Source organism: Myxocyprinus asiaticus, chromosome 26, assembly GCF_019703515.2.
Source record: "Myxocyprinus asiaticus isolate MX2 ecotype Aquarium Trade chromosome 26, UBuf_Myxa_2, whole genome shotgun sequence".
NCBI lineage: Eukaryota > Metazoa > Chordata > Actinopteri > Cypriniformes > Catostomidae > Myxocyprinus > Myxocyprinus asiaticus.
In genome coordinates, this window is record NC_059369.1 from 41,074,373 (window position 1) to 41,092,855 (window position 18,483).

The following is an 18,483-nucleotide window of genomic DNA, read 5'->3' on the forward strand; positions in this document are numbered from 1 at the left end:
TCCCCGTGCAGCTGTGTGCAACTACAGTAACGCCTTCCAAATGGTCAGAAATCTAGGGGTAACCATCGATAACAAACAAAATTTCACAGACCACATCTCAAAGACTGCAAGATCATGTAGATTTACACTCTACAATGTCAGGAAGATAAGACCCTTCCTCTCTGAACATGCCACACAACTTCTTGTTCAGTCACTTGTCATAACTAGACTGGACTACTGTAATGCTCTCATTGCAGGCCTCCCTGCATGTGCAGTTAGACCCCTGCAAATGATCCAGAATGCAGCAGCACATCTGATCTTTAATCAACCAAAGAGAGTGCATGTTACACCACTCCTTGTCTCTCTTCACTGGCTGCTGGTTGATGCTGCTGGTATCAAGTTCAAGGCTCTGATGCTGGCATACAAAACAGTCATTGGATCTGCTCCAGCATACCTTAAATAATTTCTGCAGAGCTATGCGCCCACTAGAAGCCTGCGGTCAGCTAAGGAACATTGCCTTGTTGTACCACACAAAGAGGCACCAAAACACTTTCCTGGACTTTTGACTTCATCATACCACGTTGGTGGAATGACCTTCCCAACTCCATCCGTGAAGCTGACTCTACAAAAAACGGCTAAAAACACATCTTTAACCAGTCACTAAAAATTTTTTGAAAGCTATCCTGATGTTATTGAAACTTTGTAATATGGCACTTTTTGTTCCACTGTCTCCTTAAGATGATTCGCATATGTGTTCCTCTTTTGTAAGTTGCTTTGGATAAAAGCATCTGCCAAATGAATAAATGTAAATGTAAATGTAATTTGCTTATCGAGCAAACAAGTCTGTGGAGGATGCAGTCAGCATGGGATTGCATCATATCCTGCAACATCTGGACAGACCAGGGACATATTCAAGGATCCTTTTTTGTGGACTTCAGTTCGGCTTTCAACACCATCATCCCAGTTATTCTCCAGACTAAACTACACCAACTCTCTGTTCCCACGTCTATCTGTCAGTGGATTACCAGCTTTTTGACAGACAGGCAGCAGCTAGTGAGACAGGGGAAATTCACTTCCAGCACCTGTCCAAACAGCACAGGTGCCCCCCAGGGATGTGTTGTCTCCCAACTACTCTTCTCCCTGTATACAAATGACTGCACCACCTCTGTCAATCTCCTGAAGTTTGCAGACAACACCACTGTCACTGGCCTCATCCAAGATGACGATGAGTCTGTATACAGAAGGGAGGTTGAACAGCTGGCTGCCTGGTGCAGTCAAAACAACCTGGAGCTGAACACGCTAAAAACGGTGGAGATGATTGTGGACTTTAGGAGGAATACCCAAAAACTGAGCCCCCTCACCATCCTAAACAGCACTGTGGCAGCAGTGGAGTCATTCAGGTTCCTGGGCACTACCATCTCACAGGACCTGAAGTGGGAGACCCACATTGACTCCATTGTGAAAAAGGCCTAGCAGAGGATGCACTTCCTTTGCCAGTTGAGGCATTGCTGAAACAGTTCTACTCAGCAGTCATTGAGTCTGTCCTCTGCACTTCAGTAATTGTCTGGTTTGGTGAAGCTACGAAATCGGGTATCAGAAGACTACAGAGGACAATTCGGACTGCTGAGAGGATTATTGGTTGCCCCCTGCCCTCCCTTCAAGGACTGTACACTTCCAGAGTGAGGAAAAAGGCTGGAAAAATCACTCTGGACCCCACTCACCCTACCCACTACCTTTTTGAACTGTTGCCTTCTGGCCGATGCTACAGAGCTCTGAGCACCTCATCTCATGTTCATCTCATGAACAGTTAAAAACTGCCCCATTGCGCAATAATTATGTGCAATTCACAGTTAGTCTTTTTATATTTATCCAACACATCCTACCTCTTCTGCCATTATATTCCCTTGTACTGTATATAACAGATTTGTATTTGCACTACGTATATATATATATATATATATATATATACACACACACACACACACACACACACACATATATACACTACCGTTCAAAAGTCTGGGGTCACTTGCCTGAAATGTTTCTCATGATCTTAAAAACCTTTTGATCTGTAGGCGTATGCTTAAATGTTTGAAATTAGTTTTGTAGACAAAAATATAATTGTGCCAACATATTAATTTATTTAATTACAAAACTAAAATTTTATATATATATATAAAAAAAAATATATATATAAAAAAAAAAAACTTTTTGAAATTGATGACTTGGACTGAATAATTAAGAAAAGCAGCCACTAAGTGCCCAGCATTTAGATGAGAACTCCTTCAATACTGTTTAAAAAGCATCCCAGGGTGATCCCTCAAGAAGTTGGTTGAGAAAATGAGTACATTTCTGCAAAATCTAGGCAAAGTGTGGCCACTTTGAAGATGCTAAAATATAACATAATTTTGATTTATTTTGGATTTTTTTAGTCACAACATAATTCCCATATTTCCATTTCTATTATTCCATAGTTGTGATGACTTTACTATTATTCTAAAATGTGAAAAAAAATTAATAAAATAAAAAATAAAGAAAGAATGAATAAGTGACCCTAAACTTTTGATGAAAAAAGTCCTTAAGTGCCACATCATTAAAATCTACCTTGCAGGACAAGTCGCAGACGATTCCCCTGGCAGAGACGCATAACTGCTTGGTTCATTATGGGTTGTGTATTCTGTAATGTTGTGGCTGGCAGAGCACAGGAACAAGGACAAAGCAGACAAGATGATGGTGCAGTTTATTATAAACAAAACAAAACAAAAAAAAGACAATAATTTAACTAGAATATAAAGACTTGACTTGACAAACAACAGCTACAGATAATCAATACACGACCAGAGACAATGGCAAACATGAGGACTTAAATACATGGATAACCACATGACAAAGACAACCAGTGATGAGACTTAACTAATGAACATGATAACAAGACTAATAAACAGGAACCAATAACAAAACAGGACTGATAACAAGATAACAAGATAATAAATCAATAAGAACAAGACACATGAAACCAGACTGTCACATGACAGGATCACATGAGGGAAACAGGAAATCACATGACGAGACACATGACAGAATACAGGAACTAGAAAACAATTAACTAAACTATTAAAATAAAAGACATGAAATAGAAAGCATGAACAAAAACAAGAACCAAACCGGCTACATGGCGTGATGTAGCGGCAGGCAATGATACGCCGTTACCTAATGAAAAAATGTTTTGTTTTGCTACTGAAAAGCTACTTGATTTAAAAATTAGCGAAGCTACCACCTAATTTCTGAGAAATGTAGTTAAGCTAATAGCGTCGCTATTTGTAGCTACTGACCTTCAATGCAGTGTATTAAATATACATACATCGTATGTTAATGCCGTTAGGATACGGATTTGATAATTGATTTACCCTGTGCTTACATAGTCTGCTATGCTAATAAGATGTTAATAATAAACAATTTGGCTGCATTTACAGCCTAGTATTTTCACACATCCTCGAAAATGTACACATAGGAATTCCCATCGATTATGAGCAAGTGATTATTTCAGCAGACTGATCACACTTTTAATTCTGCAACAGGAGGTCAAAACTGATTTGTGCCAAATGAAATTTGAATTGGCCGAGGCTGTTGTTGAACGTATGGGCATGTGTGAGTGCCAATTTCCAGGTAAAATGCCCACAGGGTGCCACCAAAATGAGTTGTTTTAATGTTATAAATTATGTAATACAGTCAACAGAAATGCATATTTTATTAACCCTACCGCCTAACCCAAACCCAAACCCTAAACCTAACCGTTAGTGGAGTAAAAATTTAACATTTTGAGCAAAAATGCAACCTCTGAGTCACACTCACCATTGTATATGTGCATGCATTAACTTCCTGGTTTCCCTGGGACCAGAACCTGAGTCTCGGAGGTTGCTTGCACAATGTGCTATGAGTTGGGGAAGATGTTCACTTCTGAATTAATGCAAAAATGTTTGATGGGGATGGGGCAGTCGAATTGGTTTGATTTCTGGGTACATTAATTTTTGGAAGCAGCATGTCGATTTGTAATCATGTAATATTTTAGACCAAACCTATCTAGTGCTGTTCAATGCTAAGAATGAAAAGAATGGACATGTATTATTGTGTAGACTGGGCTTGCCTAGCTACCTTGAAAGAATTAACACAGAAGGACAGAAGTACGTAAAACCGCCATACCCACTTGCACCTTGACTTAGCGAATGCTTGCGCGAAAATACTCAAACTTCATGGCCATGCCCACTGACTTTGCACTCATGACTTATGGTATAGCGCTGCGTTTAGTGCAAGCCCTCTTTTAAGGCTCTTTTTCTGGCTCTTACATGCTGTAAACAAGTGGTATTGCAGTTCTTGTAAAGGTCAAAATGTTAAAGCTGTATTTATTGGGTTTGGATCAATGAACAAATGCAGATCTCATAAGGGAACGACAAATGCAAACCCAATAGAAACCCAATGAGGCTTTGAGGAACAAGAGGAAGTGGCCCACTGTCTTGATTCCAGTTTCTGTGGTGATCATCAGAGGAATTGCCAAGCAAGGGATAAATCTTTATGTCTGAGGTCTTTTTATTTAATCTGTAACTACAGGCATGCCCTCTTTTCCAAGATCTGGGACAATGTTTCTGGTTGTCCCCCCATTGATAATGAATTACTCGAATGATCTTAGGATGTCCTTCTGAGAATGCTGGCAGGGTGCCACTCCAGCCGCTGTCAAAGAAGTCCAACTCAACAGCAATGTCAGGACAAAGTGTGACTTTGCATTCTACCTTGTTGCCCTTAAAACATAAATCGAAGGAAATATGACACTGCAGAATGTTTACAAATGTTGAAAGTCTTTGCCGAACCAGTTGACTCTGATTTAATGTCGTTTGAGCGATTTATGAAGGCTATCTATTATGAAGAGGCCTGTTTACAAATCTCATCTACCAGACGATTTTTGTTCCAAGCATTTTAAAAATACCTTTGCTTCTCTTTACCATGGATAAACCTTGGGTTCATATGTATTTCATTATTGTGTCTTACTCGTGCACATTCTTGAATGAATCATCCAATGGCTGCATAACTGATGTTAATACAGAAAGTATGTAAATATATTTTCATGTCATTATTAGTTGCATGGCCTAAACCAGAGAGCTTGGGGCTTTGCATCCTTTTTCCAGGAATATATCTACATTTCAAAGGATGTCATGGCTGAAAAAAGCACATATGTTGAAACGCTGAGTGCTTTCACCTCTGGTGATGTGGCGAGGTAGGGTTAAGGACACTGAAGTATACATGTGTGTGTAAATTTATGCTTTTGTTTCTTTGCTGATGTAAACAATGCCTTATCTGATGCTAAACTCATGCATCAATGGTTAATCTCTCCATGCACCAGATTAGAAACATTATCCATTGTAATTCAGCGAATCATGGAAAGGCAGGTAAGATACACTCACATTCCTTCTGGAAAGGACTGTTTGCAGATTATTAGATCAAATGAGTGTTAAAATGTGTACAGGACAGGTATACAGACACATACTGTACTAGCATAGCTGTGTCTTTACATGCTGGTACAGATTTACTTGTTTGTGTCTTGGTATGAGATAAAGATGAACTTGTTACAGAAGACAAAAGACACCCAGAACAGATATACTGTACATACTGTAGGAACATTTCTACAGATGGACAAGCAAGGTGCTTTCACACTAGCACTTTTGTTGTGCACCCTTGATCTTTGGACATCAAAGTTCATTTAGTTTGATCATTGTGATTGTTGGTTTCCAAACCCGAGACCACTTGAAAAGGTAGTCCGGGGTACAGTTTGCTACAGAGGGAGCTTCCACACTGCACTTTTGGGTTTGTTTGACATCAAAGTTTGATTTGTTTGGTTAATGTAAACACTGTTTACCGAACTCGGGTGTGCACCTGCGAACCGCACCTTGAAAAGGCGGTCTGGTGTGAGGTTCATATGAACTGGAATGGTTCACTTCTGATATCAATGCAATCATCCTAAAATTGTGGAAGGAAACATCCTGGTTACTTTCGTAACCTCCGTTCCCTGATGGAGGGAACGAGAAGTTGTGTCGATGTAGTGACATTAGGGGTCACTCTTGGGAGCCCCAAACCAGACACTCCCCAGGACATTCGGGTATAAAAGGAGCTGGCTCGCAACCACTCATTCAGGTTTTCTGCTGAGGAGCCGAGACAAGGTCCCGGCCATTTCAGTGGGTAGTTCACTATTGTGGCAAGAGGGACACAACATCTCATTCCCTCCATCATGGAATGGAGGTAACAAAAGTAACCAGGACGTTCCCTATCTGTCACTCACTCGACGTTGTGTCGATGTAGTGACACTAGGGGTCCCTATACGAAATGCCACAATAAGCTGAACTTTGTTACATGGACTGGCAGTGCAAGACAGGCAGACCGCTGTGTGCCTCGAAGCCAGCGCACCAGGCCATCACGTAACCTCCCCCAACGCTCTTATGAGCGTTGAATGGTCCTTTGGGAACAAATCGACTTGCCTAACAAATAGGGACGGCTAGCCCAGCTGTGGCCTCTTTTCCTCTTTTTTCTCCCCAGAAAGAGTGGAATTTTGTTTACCGGCTGGGGGCCATAAGTGTCTACGCCGGGGGGTGTCACTCCGGGGGGGCATTTTGAGTGGAAATATATCACATGGACTTACCTAGTCTTGTCGGAAGTATGTCATGTGGAGAAGTCCAATGGTAGGTCCTAGCCAAGAGGGGAGGAACTCTATAAACATGGTGACTGGGGGCAGAGGACCCTCTGCCCAAGGAAGACGCAGTTTACCTACAGGGCAACGATTTAGCGGCAGATATATCACATGGGGTCACCTATGGGGAACCAGCGCATGTGGAGCACCTACACCCGCACAGGGCTTAGTTAGCACATGTACTGGGCCGGCAGTGAGTTTCTCTGCAAACTCGCCTGCCACAGGGATAAGGAGGAAAGTTATCCAGGGAACACAACTTGTGAACATGACTGGGAGTCAAAAGCACACATCTTTACCTCAGGGGAGGGGAAAGGCACTATGCACAAGCAGTACACCTGGCCAGCTGTCCTGGAACTCACCTGCTCGTACCTGACAATATACGGGACGAGACCGGCTCAACCCGGAGATTGTAGAACCTCGCAAAGGTGTTGAGTGTTGCCCAGCCCGCTGCTCTGCAGATGTCTGCCAAAGAGGAACCATTGGTCAGGGCCCAGGAGGCTGCCACACTCCTAGTAGAGTGGGCTCATAGCCCCACGGGGGGCGGCACGTCCTGAGCATGATATGCCATCACGATGGCGTCAATGACCCAATGGGTGATCTTCTGTTTGGAGGCAGCGCTCCCTTTCCGCTGCCCGCCAAAGCAGACAAAGAGCTGCTCGGAGCTTCTAAAGCTCTGCATACGATCCAAATAGATGCGTAAAGCACGCACCGGACACAGCAATGCCAAGGCTGGGTCTGCCTCCTCCCGGGGCAGCGCTTGCAGGTTCACCACCTGATCCCTAAACGGGGTCGTGGGAATCTTGGGCACATAGCCCGGTCGGGGTCTCAGAATCACGTGAGAGTAGCCCGGACCGAACTCTAGGTCCCCTACCCTCTTGATGGAAGTGAGCGCAGTCAGGAGGGCAGTCTTCAAAGAGAGTGCCTTAAGCTCCACTGACTCCAGGGGCTCAAAGGGAGCTCCCCGTAGACCTCGAAGGACTACAGAGAGGTCACACGAGGTGATGAGGTGCGGTCTGGAGGGATTCAACCTCCTTGCGCCTCTCAGGAACCTGATGATCAAGTCGTGCTTCCCCAAATATTTACAATCTACTGCATTGTGATGTGCCGAAATGGCGGTTACATACACCTTCAAGGTGGAGGGGGACAGCCACCCCTCCAGCCTCTCCTGCAGGAAGGAAAGCACCAATCTGACTGCACATCTCTGGGGGTCTTCACGTCGTGAAGAAAACCACTTAGCGAACAGACGCCACTTCAAGGCATACAGGCACCCCATAGAGGGAGCCCTAGCCTGAGTGATCGTGTGTACCACCGCGGATGGTAGGCCACTTAGGTCTTCTGCGTCCCATCCAAGGGCCAGACGTGGAGATTCCAGAAGTCTGGTCGCGGGTGCCAGATGGTGCCCCTTCCCTGAGAAAGAAGGTACTTCCTCATGGAATTCGCCGGGGGGGGGGGGGGGGCTGTCATGAGGAGCGTGAGGTCCGAGAACCACATCTGGGTGGGTCAGTAGGGTGCTACTAGGATGACCTGCTCCTCATCCTCCCTGACCTTGCACAGGGTCTGTGCAAGTAGGCTCACTGGGGGAAACACATATTTGTGTAGTCCTAGGGGCCAGCTGTGTGCCAGCGCATCTATACCGAGGGGTGCCTCGGTCAGGGCGTACCAAAGCGGGCAGTGGGAGGATTCCCGGGAAGCAAACAGGTCTACCTGTGCTCGACCGAATCGACTCCAAATCAGCTGGACCACCTGGGGGTGGAGTCTCCACTCTCCCCTGAGCGTAACCTGTCATGACAGTGCGTCCACTGCGGTGTTGAGGTCGCCCGGAATGTGAGTGGCTCGCAGCGACTTGAGGCACTGCTGAGGAGATGGCGGGCGAGTTGTGACATGCAATGGGAGCGTAGGCCGCCTTGGCGGTTGATGTACGCTACCATCGCCGTGTTGTCCATACGGACCAACACATGCTTGCCCTGGATCAACGGCCGGATCCTCCGCAGGGTGAGCAGTACTGCCAACAACTTGAGGCAGTTGATGTGCCTCATGCACCTCCGGGAAGAAAGGGACCGGAGCATGGTGCAGCCGTGAGTGGCGCTCTGGGCCCAGGAACCAATCGTCAGGCTGCGAGGGTTCGGGGGGGTGGAGGGTTCCACTCCAGCCCGACATACGCAGCCGCCCGGGCAAGCATGGCTGCCAGCTCTGTGTCAGGCCGTGACTGGGTGACCACACCCGAAGGTGGGAGCCCAGTCGAGTCCTCAGCGTCAGACTGGACAGCCCGCTCTCTGATGTTGCAATCGAGAGCTCATCCACTTCGCGAGCACCGAAATGAGATCGCGAACTCACCCTGAGAAGAGCCGGCAGTCTCATCCCAGCGGGGCAAACGAGCGTACTGGGGAATGGGAGGTCCGTGGGGAGTTACCCGGTGGAGCGGCTCCCATTGGGGTCCCCAAATCGCCCCCAGTGCTAACTGACGCAGCCTCAAACCCGTAGGTAGAAGGACCAAGGCGGGGAGCCGCTGGGGTGGTCTTTCCCTCTAACGAAGGAAAAACCACGACCACAATGTTGCCATGGTCACGTTCTCGCAATAAGAACATGACCCGTCCACAAATGCTGTCTCCGCATTGGGCAGCGCCCAAGCACGTAAGACCACGATCGAGGCCATTGGAAGCGGAGAGGTAACTATCGCAATCAGGAAATACACACAAACAGAAAGCCATCTTTAAAAAGACGCTCTCCGTTAATGCCACTCTTTTAGAAGGGAAAATATACTCTTTTAGTAGGAAGAATATACTTTTTTAGCTGCTGAAGTGCCCAGGGGCATTCTCTGCACTTCACCAGTGCAAGAGGGGAAGAAGCCGCTGTAATGCACCGTAAATCCAACAGCTTTTCAAGGTGAATGGATCGGCAGAGTAATTCAGCTCGCTGAACACAACCGCTTGGCTCTGAAGAGAAAATCTGAATGAGTGGTTGCGAACCAGCTCCTTTTATACCCGTATGTCTGGGGGAGTGGCATGCAAATTCCACTCTGCAATTCCCATTGGCCTTTTTTCAAAATCAGAGGTGTTTGGGGCTCCCAAGAGTGACCCCTAGTGTGACAGATATGGAACCATCACTGATGATGTGTATTTTGTTTCTTTTCATGCTCCCGGTCACAATACCTGCTTGTCTCCAAATAAATCACTTTCAGAGAGCAGCGCACATTCTTCGCATCTCTTTTAACAGATCCACATGCCCACGCCAAACAAACGCAAACATTCTTCACATTTTTGCACATGTAATGCAACCGCAGCAGACAAACTCATGTGCTATTCTGTAAATGTAAAGTTTTGGTTGTTAATCCAAAGGGACAAGTACTCAATAATACATTGAAACTGAGGTTTTCTCCTGAGGCATTACCTAATTATAGTGGTAAATAGCTGGCACTAGTACTCATGGGGATGCTCATGTTGTCTGCAATCGTACTGCGGTTCGGATCCAAATAATATTATGTGAAAAGATACCAGCAGGGGCAGGAATCAAACTGGGGCCCGAACCAAGTGTGAAAGCACCCTAAAACAAGTCGACTGTCCTTTCCATGTTGTACTTGTACATGCTAGTAACCATGCAAAACAAGAATGATAATCCAGAATTTACAAATGTATTGTGTGAAATCTTGAAACCTGACTAACCAGGATTAATTCATAATCATTAAAATATAAATGAATAAATAAAATATGGACTGTCTAAAACATGGAACAAGATAACACGGGATTACATTAACCCAGGGTTAAAATTGTGAAAAGTCCATTTTTAATATCATTAGCATTTTCTTCAGTTAAAGCATTGTTTGTGAACTTGGAGTTGAAGGCAAAAACTGGGCCAGGAATGGACAACTTTTTGTCAAATCAGCATTTTAGTTTCTTCCAGGTGTGGCAGTCCCATATGCAAAATGACTGCATTTGGAAATGTCAGAGCAACCTCTACTTCTTAAAGTTGTTTAATTGTCTGCGTAGGAGCTTAGATCCCCTAATTATACACTTAGCAATATGGTACAGAGTATTCCTGTGGCTATTAGCCAGCTTCTGATTGAGACAGCATTGCAAATGATAGAATGAGGTTTGTCATCAGAGAGGCACTTGGCTCATTTGAGACCACAAACTTCTTGCCAAAAAATGAGCCATAAAGTCAGACAAATTCTCACTTCTCATAGTATACCAGCAATTTATACAAGCAAAAGCAGGTTGTGTTAGCAATCTTTGTTGTGTATGCATGCATTCATAATACTGCTGCTTTTCCATGCAGATGGATAATAATTTAGACAGCTAATTATTAAATGTCTTTTTCTTAAATTGTTTGTTTAACAAAGACATGATTTTAAAAACATGATTAAAATAATAAAGGCTATAGAGAGATTGCACAGTCAGAGTGTTGTGAGTGTTCACACATAATTCACACAGATTATAAAAAAGTAAAAGAGCTTTAGTGTATACATTTGTGAAAACAAAAAGTTAGGGTTGTCAAAGAACTGTACACCCTGTGCCAACCAAACGCACAGTGATATATCTCCAAGCCATAAAAGCTATGTCTTCTGTGTAAATCAGGTTTTTTGTCATAACCAGCCATGATGAGCAACAAGATATTTTGTCGATTACTTGGTTTCTTGCACTGGGTTCCTTGCACACAGTGAAATCTCACTGGTCCAAAATGTTGTACATAAAACTTAAAATATCTTTTACTTAGCTGTGAATGTGTCATGTTGCGGAGCAGTTTCACATTCAGTTTGGACAGACAAATTACTTGTCACTTTGAACTTAAGGCCAAAACACTCAATGCAAGTACGTAAACACAGACTTTTCTAGTTACATAAGCTCATTTTTGTGCTTTGTTGCATTCCAAATTGAGTTAGACTGCAATTATTTACACAACACATGTGTTGCATTCTCAATGTGAGATTAGTGTGAACTGTCCACTCCTTCTTTGAGTTTTTCTTTTCAAGCCAACTACTGTCATGGTGGAGCAACAATTTGAAGCAAATATTGCTTTGGAAGTAAGTTAAATTCAAAATATCTATAGCAACTTAACAGAATAATAACACTTTTGACTAGAGTTGGGGTACCTGATTTCGAACTCGGACTCAAGTCTGAGTCACGAGTCCAATTTTAATGGACTTGGACTTGCCACGGACTCGGACGCATTTTTACTCGGACTTGACTCGAGCCTATCGGACTTGGGATTTTTTCAGAGTCTGGCCGAGTCCATGGCATTTGTGATGCAACGAAAAACAAACAAACACACAAAATAACGTAACATAGGGTGAACATACGTCATATTGTCCCCAGACATGTCCTCTTTTTCAGAAAAAAGCGTCCAGCCGGGATTTCAAAATTATCCCTAAATGCCCAGGATTTGGCTTTGTCTTCATATTGATGTGCTCTCTACAGTTAGTACTATCATAAATTCTGTGTATTTGATACTGCGCATCAGTTTTATTCCGGCTGACAGCAGCAGCGCACTCTTTCAAAGTACTTTTTTAACTCGTGCATGCTGTTTGTGTGTGCGGGAAAGAGATGGCCATTCACCAGACGTGCTCTGCCGCTCTCATCCAGAAATATCAATAAAGTAAGTACACTTTAAAAAGTACATTCCTCAACTCTGCAAATTATTAAATAGATCAGACTCACGCTTACTACGCAAAGTCATTTCTAACTGAAAATGTTGACTATATCGAGACAAAATCTAATTTATTACGTATCAGGGACATTTAAACTAATATGACGGATGAAATTGTACAACTCAGTCCGTCACATATTTGTAGCGCAACCTCTGTGTGTTACCTGTAAAGCTGGCACTTGCATTTCAATGGCAAAAAAGTCAGAAAATACAATGAAGAACACAAGTGAGGGGAGAAGTCTCTATTCACATATTATCCATACTAAATATAATGTGAAAAGAAACATCAGCCCAAGGTGAATTTGTCAAAAATGTTATATGAGAGGAGGACTGAAAAGTGTGAAGTGTTGTACTGTAGTATATAAATATTTTTTTAATGGTATCTGATTTTTTCTGTTTTTATTTTATGTTGTTGTATTTATTTTCATGGGCATTATTAAATGTTTTAATCTTACCATTTATTACATGTATTAAACACATTGAATTTATTTAAATAATTACATTAAATGTATTTCACCCATAATATTAGATAAAACTAAACTAAACTGAATGGACAAATTGAAAATTAAGTAGAAATAAAAACTAAATTAAAATTAGAAATAATAATAACTCTGGTTGTAATGACTAACGCAGCTTTCACTTTCTTTAGTCTATGTTTGAGTGGAGGGGAAAAGCAACAAATAATTGAAATGTCAACAGAACGCAATAAGAAGTGTGTTGAAGGACAGTTATGTCTTCATACACCTAAAGCATATGCTTTCATTCTAAAACCACTTTAAAATTTGTTCAGCAGGATACCATTTTTTAAATATATATATATATATATATATATATATATATATATATATTTTTTTTTTTTTTTTTAACTAATTGTTTTTCTTAGTTTTTCTTAAAATAAGCTAAAAATGTTGATGTTGAGTTTACGGTTACAATTTTAATTCAGATTCTTGGACAGATTCACTCGGATTCGGCCTGTTATGGACTCGGTCTTGAGTCCGACTCGGCCCCTTTTGGACTCAGACTCAACTCGGACTTGACTAAGGTGGACTCGAACACAACACTTTGACTTCTGAAGGTATCACTATTGCCCCCTTGAGTACTGAGGTTTGTTGCCGCCACAGTATATTTTGCGTAGAGGATATTTTGGCCTTTAGTTTGGGTTATAGCTCGGCTGGTGCTTGGTTTATGCTGCCTTTGCGTGCCTTCAGAATTATCGTACATGCGAGTTTCCAACTTGGAAGTTGCACATGAATGCCTCTGATATGAATTTGATACCCAAATTAAAATGAGCCATAAACTTTCTATATGTCAAAGGAGAATATGGTTTCTGAATGATAGGTTTTATTATTTTTTCCAAATGCAGCTACCTTGTTAGCATTATCGATAGTGGCTGAGCCCACTATAACCGAGGAAATCCTTGCCTCTCTTACACACCAAACCTAATTAATGTTTTGTTCCTATGTGTCGACTCCATACATTATTCCTCTTTCCCACTCATTCTCCACCTCTCTCCTTTTCTTTTAGCACACAGAATCCACAAGCATGACTCACACAAACTTGCTGGAGTGTTAGCTGTCAGCGAGTCCATCGAAGTGGGAGACAGGAGAGAAATAATGACAGGCGTAAGTATGCTGACATACACTCGCGGAGACACCTGTAAACAAACACCCACACACACAGACACACACCGAGCCATGCATGCATGCAGAGGTGTAGTATGCATGAGTCACACACACGGTTAAAATGCAAATGTGCCAAACTTTGTCCATGTTTAATTGAATACAGTATTTTCTTATATGTGTCAGAGTAAAATGTAAAGCGCATTCTCATGAAACATTCTATATTACAGAGAGCATTCAGTGCAGTCATGCATGAATTCCTTTTAATGGCTGCCCAGTATGAAATAATACATTTTTCAGCTACGCAGTCACAGATATTACTGTACAATAGTGGCAGTTTCTCAAGGCCAGCAAAGCCTTCTATGCTGGCCTAACATGCCAAATAAATAAATATTTTTCATCCTTTCATTCTCAATCACCTTTTTGCCTATGTATTTTTAATTGCTTTCCACTCTTAATCTTAATTCCTTGATGCTTACAAGCAAAGCGTGAAAACTGTTTCACAAATTGCATGCCCAAAGCCCGAAGCCGAAGCACTACGTGAGTCTGAGCTCCACCCCCTCTCGCCTGCAGAATTTCCACAGAATCCCTCAACAGTGCAAATGGATGATTAATCAGACTGATTAATTTGTTCTTGGTGGGTGTGATCTTTAGGATATGTCCCAGTCGAGGCCTTCTAGCTGGCCTTGAGTGATGCAATCACACTATAAGTGATGTACGTAATTCAAGAGCAAAAAGCGTAGAATCAAGCTGTCTGACGAGTCGGCTGTCACTGCTGGTAATGCCGTTGAGAAAGAGATCCTTATGGATTTAAAAACACGAGATGTTCTGCATGACCGTGTGATTGCTTAATTTATTAAACAGGAAAGGAGGGCTGACTTTCACTTAAAGTAAATTGGTAAGTGCTTTTTGCATTGTTATAGCAACATGAGGAGTTTTCTAAGTGTAAATTAGTCTGCTTGAGAATTCAGTGTCGGATCAAGTTTTGAAAAGTAGTGCTGCATTCTATTCAACTCGGAAAGTCAGATTTTACAACTACCTACTAGGAAAAGTGCAATGGAATGCATCTTGAAGTCAGAATTACAACTTGTAGGCTGGTGCAGAAATTTTCAACTCCGATTTCGCCGAGATGCAGGTGCATGATGTCACACAAACATGTCGACACTCAGGGAGATATACAAAGTAAGTGATAAACATTCACTTTATTAAATAATATCGATAAATGAGTTTGTTTCCACATTGCATGATATTAAATCTTGTTTAACAAACGCCTGCAGAAACAGATGTATAAAACATTATAATCTCTTTTGATAGTCGTACACCTGAAGCACAAATGCTAGCGCTGCAGCATTGTTTATCAGTTGGGTTGCTAGGAGACATCTCTAATGAGAGTCAAACCCCTGCTAAGCTAACGGGAGCATTGCAGTTTTGTTTCCTTAAACGTCATCTTCCGAATATTGGGGAATGGAATGCATTTATGGTCGGAGATATCAAATTGGAATTTCACTCAACCAACCTGAATGGAACGCAGCATAACCGTGTACCATGATGAAACTAAATTTATTGCAAGCAACATTTAAATCGCAAATATTATTAGATAGATTTTTCCAGGTATTATAGACCTCCTTGGTAGATTCATATGAAAAATTATGATTTTTGAATGTCTGTTCGGGAGACGTTCATTTCACAAAACAGTCATGCTGCAGTTAAAATTAGGCTTGCTTGAGATTTAAGTGTATAGGGTGTCTTATTCATTGTGAAACTGTGTTTTCTTAATGGCATGAATCATACTGAAGGCCTAGACTTTAAATGCACAGCCCGCCACTGCTGTACATGATCACTTAGTATGTTTTGCTAGTTTACAGCTTTGCTTTATACTTATATATTCTATTGAAAGGGGTCATGACATGAGGAATACAATTTTCCTTGATCTTTTGACATATAAGAGGTCACTGTACAGTACTATAAAACATACTTTCAGAACTGAAAACTTCCTTCTTAATAGAAAAATAGCATTTATTTAAATCAGGCTGTTGAAATGGCCTGTTTGGAATTTGTGGAACTTGTGATGTCATAAGGACCAAATACATCTGCATTTGACTACCTCTTCAGCAAGACATCAACACCTATTTTACATCATTGCACTCTTGGCCCCGCCCACTGGTGCTCAGTTACACAGGTGAAGAGGATAGAAATGGGCCTGTCATTGGAGATTCATCTACAGCAAAGGGGACTTACACAGGACACCTTCATGTGCCTATATGGATTTAAAAGATATCTTTTAAAAGATGCAATGTCAAGTTATAACTCTAGAATGAAGACCTCCATTCTGTTTCATTCAGCTGTGCTGTTTTGAAAGTGTCCTGGACCTTTTTGCACCCATCTGTGCTATATTTAATTGTTGGTATTTTGTAAACATGCACTCAATGGACGTCTTTGATTGTTTGATGTGTTTCCGGTGATGTACACCATGTTTTAAGAGCGGTACAAGTGCAACCTTTAAAAACACGTCTCATTCTGCTGCTGCCACTGACTGGGAGAAACACATGTCATTCTGTGTGTAGACAAACACGGAAGATGTGAGATGTGAAGACCAGCGTCTCTGCTTTGGCCTGTTGAAGCTGGCTAAAGCATCCAACATCACCGTGGATTGTATTACGTTTATGTATTCAGAACATTTCAGCATGGAATATGTGTTTTTGGGCTCATATCAGTGTGGATTGCTTGTGAACCAGTCACAATATGATTCAAGCTTTGCAAAGGAGCTGTTCTTCAAAGATGAGGCAGTAAAACACTACCAGACCCGTGAGCAAACAGTTTCATTCACAAATGTTTCAAATGTCATGACTGTTTGATAGTTGCTGTGCTTGAGTGAACATTTTGATACATTTAGATGAAATATGTTGGGTGTACGTTATGTGTTAACCTTGAAATGTAGTTTTATAAATTATAATGTAAAGCTTGTTCGTTTTATTCCGATTGAGTTTCAAATATGGCTGAATTTGAGGGGCTTAAAGGACCAGATAGCTTAAAACCAAGTGTTTCAGATAGAGGACAGGGTGGAAAATTATCATATTTTATTAAATTATGACTGTTTTAAAAAAAAAAAAAAAAGAAAAAAAAAAGACATAAGTGGACCTCAGGGAAGATAATAAAATTATACAAAATATATAATTTCTGCCCAAATATGTGTCTAACACAGACTCCGGAGAGCAGGGATTAAGATCCATGTGCGGTTTATTAGTATCTGTCCAAATCATAAACAGACAGGCAGGGTAAATCTCCTGCAATAGTACAGCGTATGCAGATGAGGGACGTAGTCATAAACAGGCAATGGTCAGGGCAGGCAGCAAACAATCAAAGTACAAAACCAGGTGATCAAGAGGTAAACAAGGCAGGCAGTAGAGAATCAAACAATGGGTAAACAGGCAGGAGTCAAACACAGGTAGGCAATATTAACAGAGAAAACACTCAGAAATGTTAGCAAGGGCAAAACACGACTTCACATTGACTTGAGTTAGAACAGCCATAAGATTGGGAACAGGTGAATTCGGGCGAGGGTGACTTCTGGTGGTGAACAGGAGAAGTCCATGAGTTCGTGACGATGTGCACAGTTTGTGAGATGGTTTAGATTGATGTCCAAAATTCTGTCTAGATATTTAAAGAGATCTCATTTGTGATTTTTAATTTCTATGGGTGGTGCTAACATAACTTTAAAATTTAAGAAGAATCCTTCATATTATGCTTCATTTCACATCCCATCCTGAATATTTACTCTAGTCACTTTCACTTAATGTCACTTTGTCACAATGTAAACAATGACACATAAAACTCAACCGATGGCACAGAGAAAATGAGATGTTGTTACTCAAGTGGAACATTAATTACTTTATTCTGTTCAGAGTCTCTCGTAACGTGACAACAGTTTGTGTCATCAGTGGAAATCCTGTGCCTGTGGGCAGAACCTGTCATGCAGGCATGAGTTTTCCTAATGTTGCATGCTGCTCGTCATTGTGTACATTTTGAGCGATACAGGCCAAATATTGCATCATTTGGTTGTACACGGGGTCGAAATGTAACTTTATTGTTGCACTTGCCAGTGGTGGGTGAATTTAAAGAGCACCTATTATGGTTTTTAAACATGCCTAATTTTGTTTTAAAGGTCTCATACAATAGATTTACATGCATCCAAGGTCAAAAAACACTTTAATTTGCTCATAATTTAAATTGCAGCATTACCTTTTTTTCCCAGTGTCAAAAATGACTCGTTCAATGATCCATTCTAAAGGATTCATTCTAAACTCCTCCTTTCAGAGAACCTACTCTGCTCTGATTGGTCAGATGTCCCAGTCTGTTGTGATTGGTCTACCGCTTAGTGTAGTGTTTGAGGGTGGGTCAAAGCTGTTCGCGAGCAGCCAATGAAGACCAGAGGCGGGTTTTTTGTTACCAAATTACATATGTTAGTACAGGAAATAAGTCTGGAATTACTAATGACTCGTTTCAGGTGTTCAGAAT